Source organism: Myotis daubentonii, chromosome X, assembly GCF_963259705.1.
Source record: "Myotis daubentonii chromosome X, mMyoDau2.1, whole genome shotgun sequence".
NCBI lineage: Eukaryota > Metazoa > Chordata > Mammalia > Chiroptera > Vespertilionidae > Myotis > Myotis daubentonii.
In genome coordinates, this window is record NC_081861.1 from 59778529 (window position 1) to 59789609 (window position 11081).

Below are 11081 nucleotides of genomic sequence, written 5' to 3' on the forward strand. Positions count from 1 at the left end.
TATTACCCTTTTATTAGTATAGATTAGGGTACTCCTAAGGCTTAGGAAGAGCCACACTCAAAGGGCCAAAGAGCCGCATGTGGCTCACGAGGGTAAGGCAATTATGTAGGTAGCACCAAGAATGCTATCATTTTTTTTTTTTGGATTCACTCTCAAAGTCAGGCTTGCTTTATGCTCACATGGAAGAAGTTAGTTATCAGTGTTAGTCATCACATTTTATTTTAATTATGCCAAAGCAAAGCCTAAAGAGAGATATCATAAGCCTGGAACACACCATACTTCTGGTGTAGTCATAATGTGTGACAGAAGTGGAAATTGTGGAAGTACATAGGAGAGTTCCAGTACCTTCCATCCCCCAGAGTATGCAAACAATAGCAATACATATTTTTACAGATATACTGTTAGGTTTCCTGGAATTAATCATTTTAATTTCTACCACTAGGTCTTATACTAACCTCTTGGACTTTTTTTCACACTGTTTAACCTTTCGACAGAGGTCTTATTGCTTTTACTGAAACTTTCCTGATCTAATCACTAACAGATTTCTTAAAGAAAATCAGTTTGCTCAATAGGCCATTTCTTTGCATTTAGTGAATTCTTATCAATGTAGTCTGCCTCAGATGGTCATTAGATCTCGTATGAAATGTTGCTTCCTCAGAGAAGCCTTTCCTGGCCATCTGTTCTATGGTTGGTCTCTCCAACTTTCTCTTTGGTACAGCAGTTAACAAAATATGCTCTAGCTTCAGGCAGATATATTCCCTGGCTCTGCCCACCACTAGCTATGTTACCCAAGTCAAATTACTTTGCCTCTCTCCATTTCAGTTTCCTAGTAAAATAGGAAATAATAGTACTAGTTCAGAGGGTTGTTGTGAAGATTACAGTGCATAAAGCACTTAGAACAGTGCCTATCATCATCATTATAATTTCAGCTCGTGTTTGTTTCTTCTTTATCACTTACTATAATTTGAAATTGTCATAGGTGTAAATTTGTTTGTTTTTTCAGTCTCTCTCCTGCTGTTGTAAAAACTTCATGCAGACAAAAACCATGTTTGTGTTTGCCTTGTCTATTCTCCTTTCCCTAATGACTAGTACACAGTAGGAGCTCAATAAATACTTTCCAAGTGAATGAATACTAATTTAAGAAAAATTTCCTAAGCAATTCAAATATTATTTATTTCTTCTAAGCTTCTATTGCCATAAAATTTCTTTATAACAAAAAAGACTCCCAGATATCAATCAATGGAACATTTTATTTCAAGGAACATTTGCTACAAGCAAAATGCCAGGGCAACACATTCTAAACAGTCTTCCATGCCAGCCTCTCCCTTTTTATGACAGCCTTTGACTTCGTCAGCTATTTACAACTAGATCTACTAATCACTAATGGGACCCACCTCTAGGTCCAGGCCCAGAATCCAAGTCTATCATCCAAGCCGTAACAAAGGTAGGGTGATTGAGGATTTAGTCTAAGGTACAGAATTATGAAGGTACAAACACATTAGATAACAAATGTATTATGCAAATTGTAAAGTCACCTTCCCCCACACAAAAATGTGTTAGAGGTATACTCTGAATAGCTGTGTAACCTCCAAGTCATAGATCTTAGTCACAGTAGCATCTATCACAAACAGCCATGTCTCGTGGAACCAGCACAAGACTTCATCTGTGCTTGTTACCTGGAATCTTCTGCTGACATACCCTGTCCTCTTATTCCCTGAAATATTTCGAAACTTGATGAATTACTTGGACACAATGCCTTGGACATCCAGTTGCTATTACTGATACTAGCTTCCTCTGACTTAAATGCTTCAGGTTTCAGTGTTGCTACTAAATCTCAACAGTCTTGGCTCCAAGCTCACTCTAGTTATACTTACTTGGTACATGTTGTACTGGAATTTGACTTGAATTATTGAATTAACCTAAAATGTAGGCAAACTAAAGGAAGTTGCAGGAAACCAACCTGATTTATTATTTCCAAGTAAACCACAAATCATAAAGATGATATTTAGTAATTACACCATTCTAAAGTGTTTGATGGGTCAGCTTTAGCTCAAGCGGTTACTTCGGATTCTGCTTGTTGCAGACACATAAAGTGTTTGATGACTCCACTATAAGTTTCTGATTATTCATTTTAGCAATCAAGGCTCTACACAGTAGCCTCTACCTACCTTTACAACCTCAACTCACATTACTCCACTATACAAAGCTACTGTGAGATTCTTGAGGGCAGAGGCTTTTGCTTCTTTAGCAGTAAGTAGCTTGGCATCTTGAATAGTATCTGGCATAGTGTGCTGGTCTGTAAATATAACAGCTACAAAGCATTAAGTTCTTTACTCTGTGCTAGGCATATAAAACATAAAGTGATTTATAGATATCATCTAAGGTATATTATGTGATTCCCCCAACTTCATGAAACAGATACCATATTAATGTGCCCAAGGTCACTCAGATAGAGAAATGGTAGAACCAGTACTTGAACCCAAATCTGTTTTGCTCCAGAGCTTGTGTCATTATTAACTACACACCATCGCTTCAGTAGTGTTTGTAGAATAAATACTTTAGCTAAACTGTACTCTTCATTATTTCCCTAATACAATGAACTTATTGCATCCTTTCCCTCACCTGAAAGACTTTCCCATGGCTTCTAGTGTCATCAGTCAATTTTTGGACTTAAGTTATATCAATGCTGAGCACTGCTGCTCTGACATGATAAATACTTCCTTGTATTTGTAGTTCTCCTTTTATGATACCCATAGACATGTTCTAAGTTCTTAGAGGGCAAAATTCACATCTTACACTGACGTGCATTCTCAGCCTTAAACATCAAGCATAGGCGCTTGAAACCACTAAGTAATGTTTCCTTATAGTGATGGCTTAAATGGGGACAAAAAATAAACTGAAATTTGGTTCATGATTAATTATAATTGGCAAGAGACCTACTTACATAAGGACTTGTCAAACATGAAAGTCCTTTCATGTGCAAATATTAGTTACTGGGATGCGATATTAAAGGAACAGGGAAGAAATAGTCAGTCATCATAACCATCATACTTACAAATCTATCGCGTTAGAGGTTGAATTATCCTGTTATTTCTACCATGTGTTGCCATTTTAGAATAATCTAATGGGAACTTCCAGAAAAAAAGACATTAGTTGCTTAGGCTGGACATAATTATTTTGCATTTATGGAGTAATTTACATTTATAAAACTGCTTTGCAATAATTATAATGTTCACTGGAGATCAAACAAGACTGAACAGGAAACCTGTGAGAGTCTTGAAAGGCTTCCTGATGACCAGGGACTGCTTATACTAGGAAATTTTTGGTTAAACTCTATGTAGATCTCTTTTTCTCAAGAGAAGATCAGATTTCATTGATCTCCATGTTCTAAAGCTGCTTGTGAACCCTACTGCTCTGAATGTGTGGCAGCTATTTATTTCTTAGGGAAAAGAGAACTAAATTTATTTTACTTTCCTTGGCTAGAAAAATCTAATGCTATATTGGAACAGGTTAATGGTCCACTAAGTAATATTCAGAGCTCTAAGTTATAAAGGAAGGGAGGCCCATGCATGAATCTCCTTAATGTATGAGAAAAGATGTGAAATTAAGAGTTGTGAATTCTCTTCTGACTCTTGTAGGTGATTACCTCCTCTGGGATTTTAATCTGGTGGTTTCACAGACTGTGAGACTGAGTATGATGCTCTGTTTGTTAATATATATATATATATATATATATATATATATATATATATATATATATATATAATTTTCTATTCTCTACATTAGGAAGAGGGGTCAGTGGAAGATGTCTTTATATACATTGACATTGGAGAGAGACTTTAAATCTAACCCCCCAGATAACCCAGATTTCTGTTATGGAGCATGCAATTTGATTACCTTGCTAGTGTTCACTTACCTTGCCTGACTAACAAAATTATTAATAGCTATAAAAGTATTCAGGTCCTTAATGATGCAGTGACTATGCTCCTCTCAATGGTTTCTCACAGCAGCAAATTCTAGGCTGATTAGAAGTTGCACAGTGATTTTAATTTTAAATATACTTTATATTAATTTAATTAAACCTACTCTTGCTCTCCTGCAATGTCACCAAGAGTCAAAAGGGCTTTCCTGTCTCTCCCACCAGTTCCTCCATGGATGTAAGAAATCAGACCCGACTTTTCTCACTTCTTATCTTCAGACTGAGTCTGCCTTTTTTCACTTTACCATTTCTTTCTGAATAACCCTGCTCTTGACCCTGGGCATGCAATCTGAGACCTGGATGGGGGTAAAGTGTGGAGAGGATGTTCTGGAGCTCAGCAGATGGATCCCAAGAGCACAATGGCTTACTAGCCCTCCTGTGATTGTTGCCAAAACGCCTTCCTGTTTTCAAAAGTGTCTCACCCCCTGCTCCTTTGTTTTGTTCTGCTAGGAGACTGCAGTTCTGATTTTGTGAGGAACCAAATCTGCTATTTCAAGAAAATGCAGCTGCTTGCTTTGGTGGGTGGCTTGAAAGAGGGATTTTTTTCTAACCTCTTTCCCCAACCTCCTTCCCACCCCATCCCCATGTCAACTCCACTGGCTGGCTCATCATATCAGGAAGCATTGATTTTAGAAGCTGACTATTTGCTTTTGATTGTTTGGCTGAGGCTGCAACGAAGTCATTGATGGATCTCATTTTGAGCTATCATCATGTCCACTCTTTTCTGCCAGCCTTCCAGAACTGATTGTCTGTTCTCCCAAATGAAACTGCACAGCCAGACAGTGAGGCTTTCTCAAGTTCCACCATTTCCCATTTCTGAGAAAACGCAGAGCTGCAAGGGCCTCAAGCTGGGCCTGCTCACTCTGAGACTGTTAGTTCTTTCACCAACCCATCATTAAGTGCAAGGAGTGATTTGATCACTGCTGCCTAGGCTGCTATCCCTGAGTGGATATTGCCTGGTACTGATGTCACTGTTTTTTTAGATCTTTGCTGAAAGAAAACAGCCAAGCTCAGCACAGCTGGTGTCTTCTATGATATAGGGCACTCTCTTTTCCTACCCTTCCCAACTCCCAGCTTTTGGAAGAAAGGTCATTGGTTCCCTATGGCCATTCTGGTCCCAGCTGTAGGCATGAGGCAAAAATTAATATGTTTTACTTTCCCAAGTCCAATGAGCCAATATGCAAACTCTTGGACCTCAAATTGGGATGCTTTCCCAGCTGGCAAGACATTGTTTTCTTCTCAATAAAAAATGGTGTATAAATTCTCTGCTGCTAAAATGATTTTTCTGTCACTTCTTCTCTATCTGTCCTCTTTATGGTGCTCTCTCTGCTTCTTTTTGGGATCTCCCTTTTTCAGTTTACTCTCCACTGCCCCAGGGCTTGTCAACCTAAATAGATACTGTGTGTTGTGTTGTGTTGTTAGTGGCATACGTGACATGCCTTTGGTACTCACATTGCTAACCCAGGTAATGTAACTGCAGCTGTCAAATTGGCAATTCTTTACGTTTATTAGTTTTCTTTCTTTTCTTCTTAAGTTGAAATTAACCAACTTGTAAGTTTCCTAGTTCAGTGAAAGATCAGTCAGTGGAGCAGCTGGAACTCCCAGGGAACTACCTACAGAAAGCAACTCCTGAATCCTGAGAGAATCTTTGGAAGGACAAAGGGAGAATCTATTTGTAATACTTTAAGCAATAAAACAATAATAAAAAAAACAAAACAAAAAAACAAAACAAAGGGAGAATCTAAGCCCAGGCTGGTCATCTAGGACTAAAGGTCCAGTGTTCTTAACTGAGGTTATCTTTTATCTTAGAGAAGGAAGCCCAGGAAGTTGACTCATTAGGTTGTCCTCTTCTCATCAGTTCTGTGGCTACTATCTGTTTGAACTTCATTTAAAAGGTTCTATAACATGGAGTGCACATACTCACTCCAGCTCCATCACCATATATCTCTAAGTCCTAAAAGATCTAGTTTGTTTTTCCCAGTCCTGTGGATATCTCCAAAAAGAACTCAACATCCTATAAGACAAGGCAATCAGATAGGTTTTATTTTATTTTATTTTATTTGGAAAGCTGATCTTCAAGACGCATCATGTAGGGCTGATATTTTGGTCAGGGGTCTTTTAACAGCCTCACCCATTCCTTCCAGTGATATTTCTGCCTCTTTTCCCACTCCACTTGAACCACTCTAGAAATAGCAGAAGAGACTGTGCAAGAAGTCTAGGCTGGGAGCCAAAAGCCAAGTCCTTGTCTGGAGCTCTAATCTAAGGAATTTACACATGATACAGAGGCCCCTAAGATCTATTTACTAGGTTTCAGGACTAGAGTTTGGGGGTAGCAGTGAAAATAAATGGATTGGCCTAAAAGAGGACACCCCTAATTTTTTATTTATAATTATGTCATTTTTTTTTTAAAAAAAGAGATGCACTTTATATTTAAATTGGTTTTTGAATTCTCTTATTTGGTTTTTGTTTTTATTTTCTCCAAGTTATCAAAAAAGCATTTCCTCTGGGGGGAGTAAAATGTCACTCTTACATGCCTCCTTGGGATGAGAGAGGCAGAGAGGGGAAGCAGAATGGCTGGGCATAATCTGATCAGAGTGCCTTTGAAGGGAGAGCTTTCTGTTTTCTGAAGTGTGGTGGGGAACAATAGCAGTTGGTATGAGTTTGCACCTAGGAGAACAGCATTTGGAGAGAAATTCACAGGAAAAGGTTAAGACAATAACACCCAGAGCCCAAATGGTGCTGTCAAACATCACAGGCAGTCACTGCAGGGCAGTGCAGAAGGTGTCAGAGAGCAGTGTCATTTATTGAAGTGTATCTGCTGGTTTAGTCTTTGCTAATTAAATGGTCCCCATGATGTGTGTTTATTTAGGGACAGTTATGATTTTTGCAGCAGCAGGGGTTTGGCCTGTGGGAAGTGCCATTCCTAAAGAGAGTAGATAAACCTGGAGGGGGCTTGGGAATCATTTATTCAAGGATATGGACCTTGTCAAAATGGGAAAGCTTGGGCTGATTAATAGCGTTCTGTCTCTTTTCACTACTGTCCTCTACCTTTCTTGTCTTTCTTGGAAAAGGCAAGCATCGGGGCCACGAAGAACAATTTTAGTCCTGAAGGAACACTTTGTCTACTCTTTGTTTTTCTGATACAGCTCCCTGGTTGTCACTGTTATCCCCTTTCACAGATTGGGGATGGGAGGGGGTTATGAGGAAGAGAGAGGAAAAAGTACAATGAACCTCAAAGACTTTTCTTGGCCCCTTTCCCTAGTCTTCCTGGTATTTCAGAAGGGTCAGAAACAGCATCCAGGACGGTGGAAACTGCACCCCACCCCTGCTCAGCAGGTCTACATTCCTAGCTGTTGCTTTTAATGCCTTTTCATGTGATGTCTGAGTGTGTGCATGTGTGTGTGTGTGGGCGGGGACTATAAATTGGGCAATCACTTTGGGTAGAAGGGAACAGAATTTCAGGAAGTTATCAACATGGTATACTTCATCCTGGTTCCTACTCTAGCAAAATCTATAGTATACAAAATTATATACTGCTATTAAATTAATCAACTGAAAGTAAAACTTCATAAGAGCAAGGACTGTCTTTTAAAAGAGATTTCCAGTTCCTAACACAATGCTGGGCACAGAGCCAGCACTTGTTGATTTCACAAGGGAAATGGTTGAGTTTTATGTAATGAGATCATCTTGGCAAATCATTAAACTGCTCTGAAGTGGACTTCCACATCTGCAAAGTTTCTTTACCTCCTAGGGATATTGTAAAGATTAAATGAGATGATGACTTTAATAATGACGCTTTTCAAGTTTTAGCTGTTTCCTCCATTTTCATTCTTTTATTTTCTCTACTCTAGAAATTGTAACCTAAGTAAGGAAATCATATATGCAGGCTGGAAAAGTTTGACTTTGGTTATTTCTTTAAATCAAGCTTTTCTAAGAGAACCTCATCAGGCAGCTGGTCAATTTTGTCGCATAGAGTGGAATTCCCACAAGATACAACAAAAGCCAAGCTAAATGATCCATTTTTCTGTAGCAAGGGCAGAGGAATGGGGTGTCAGAACGCAGTGGGCGAGATATAGAGGGGGGAGAGAGAGAATAGTTATTTGAAGGCTAATCTCTTTGGAGCTTGAAGGAAACATTTTTGAAGAACACACAAGCATAACCAATGGACAAAGACACTAGAGGGGTGAGGGCATGTGCGGGAGGCGGGGGAGGGGGAAGGGGGTGAGGGAGACCAGGGGGTGAGGGAGGTGGGGCGAGGGGTCAATGGGGGGAAAAGGAGACATATGTACTACTATTTGTAACACTTAAACAATAAAAATAAATTAAAATAAAAAATATGCCCCCTTAAACTTGTCAGTACTACAGTTCTCATATTCTGGTATGTTAGTTGTTAGTTCCTACCATCAATTTTAACCTTTTTGAGCAAAACTATTTAGCCTACTCTTATCCATCATTTTTGGTCTTTTTCTATTACCATTCAATGTTATTTCTGTGGCATGAATACAATTTTAAAGATAAAAAATGCATCTCCTTACCAATTTTGATTCTGGCTTCAGTGACTCAAAGAGCTCCCTTGGCCCAGAGAGCTGGCCCAGGCACCAAAGAAAGCACTGTAGTTGGTGCCCAGGGCCTGATGTTTCTCAGCAAAGGTTGGATAAAAAATACTGAGAATGGTCACTAGATGTCCCTCTTGTGTCTCTAAAGAGGCTGAGGAGGCGGGGCTCCTTTCAGGATTGAAGTAAAAGGAAGCTAAAACTAAGAACTTTTTTTTTTTTTATCTACATGCAGAACAGTTTTATTCAGTTTATTAACAAATTCCTGATCATGAAGGTGTTTTCAGCCACTCATTTACTCAATAGCATTATAGCTCTTGGAGTATAATGATCAAGTGTGCCTATTAGGAAAAAAAAACCACACATTTTGAGAGTAAACAGTGTTAGCATTATCAGTACAAATAGACCGGGGGATGGAAGAGCTGTTTTTTAGAGGGGAGGTATAACGATCACTCTGAGCCTGTGGTATAGAAGAGAAGCAGGGGCACATGCCCCTGCCTCCCTCAATGCCTGGTTTCTATAAAAGCGGTTTGTTATAGTTGGAGGCTCTTGGGGTGCTCTGCGTGGAAAGCAGGGGCTACTCGAATGTGAACAGCCAGCAAGAAGCAGGGAGTCCGCTGCCATCTCTTTATCGAAGAGCGCGTTTGTCTTTGCAAATGCTGAACATGTCTTTACAATGTGATTGCAATTACAAAGGTAATGACATTGTACATGAATTGAATTCTCCTATTTATCTTTAAAAGACAGCAGAATATAGACATTCTATTAGCACTCCCCAAGGTAAAAGGTCCGCAGCCTTCTTATCTTGTGTGCATCTTTTCAGATGCCACGGCAATGTTAATCATTTTACCTGAGTAATTCTTCCATTTCTCGTTACCTGGGGGATTGTTAATGGCCGAGACTACTTCTCAGACTCTTTGCTCCCGCTCAATCAAGCCGTGGAGGCGCCAGTTTACTTTTATTGATCAGCGGGTTCCTGACAGCCTTGCCACAAGGAAGCAGCATCATCCTTTTTTAACTTAAAGGGGAACAGATCACCTTAAAGTTTACAGCTAAAAGCCTCTAAGCATAGCATGCAAACATTTTAGCATGCTGCTAATTGTTCTGTTTAAATAGTTCAAGCAATATTTTAGAAAGCTGCCAAACGCAGACTCACATCCCGTGATCAGATAGCAAACCCATTTCAAATGCCTTTTTAGGCCTTTTTAATTAGACCAAAATGCACTTCATTCCCACTCGCTGACATCAAAGGTAAATAACTGTGATAAATCAAATGGAGCCCTTCTCTTTGCCGAGTCCGCGAGGTGCGCCCTTGCTGCCTGCCATGTTGTCACTCTCCTCCACTACTTGCCCATTTTTCCAACAGGGTCTGCAGAAAACTGGACAGGGCACGGGACTCCCTCCAGCCACAACTCTGCTAGTCCCTCCGCATCTCTAAATGACCAAAATTAAATGACACTCATTGCAGATGCTTTGATTTTTCTCCCTGATGTTCTGGGCTGAATTGCATCCTAATGGAAAAGAGTGAAACGCTCTCCACGCGGAAAGCGGATTAGGCACCTTGAGCTCTTCCCTAGGTCTCCGCTGAACCTTCAAGGGGTCTTAAACTCACTGCTGATACTCTCTCTCAATAGGAAGAATCTGTCTTTTCCCTCTCCCTGTACGGGTAAAGGCTGCTAAACTAGCTCCTCTTGGACGGATAATTTTTTTTTTTTTTTAAGCAGCTGGGGTGCTCTCTGAAAGAAGATGGCAGTTTTGAGAAAACCTATTGTGACTAAATGCCTTTTTTGCTTTTCTTGTTTAATTTTTTTAAGGGCAAAATGAGTCTCATTTTAAGCCCACAGGCTCGGGACAATGTCGCTGGGTTAATTATGAGTGTGCTTACCGAAGACTCAAATATATGAGAGGACTCACTCAGAAGGGAGGTTTACTCTTCTAAGAACTGTGAATTCAGAAGCCGGTCCCCTCCACCACCAATTTATGATTTTAAAGAAACAAACAAATGAACAACTTATTCAAGCGGATTTTTATTTTTCCCGCTAGTGACCTTAATTAAGAGCCTCAGAACCAAGTGGAGAGGAATCCCCCTCTGTCCCCAGGGCTCCTTCGGTCCGGAAGGCAAATGGAGTTTGATGTCAGCCGAGCCACGCCAGCCTCTCGCTTCTCAGCTCTGGCAAACCCTGCATTAGCCGTCACCACGACCGCCGGAGCGGAGCTGGCAGCTCCCTGGGACCGAGGCCCCGTGGGAAGGCTGGGGCGTCCCGCGCGTCAGCGCCCACTCCAGCTGCGGGCGACCTAGGCAGACTGTGCGCCAGCTCCGCAGCTCCCACCCGGCTCTGGGCTCGACTGGTGTGGCGCGGCGGCGTTGGCTCTACCCGCTCTTCTCAAACATACAGTTTATTTATAGGGAGCTAAATTCCCCAACAGGGTGGGGTGAGGGGCAAGGAAATGAGTCAAGCTCTCCTGGAGGCTCAGTCCCCGCACCGCGGAACCCATCTGATTAACAAGCAGCGGACCAGAGCGAACCGAATCCGGCCACGGGTCCTACT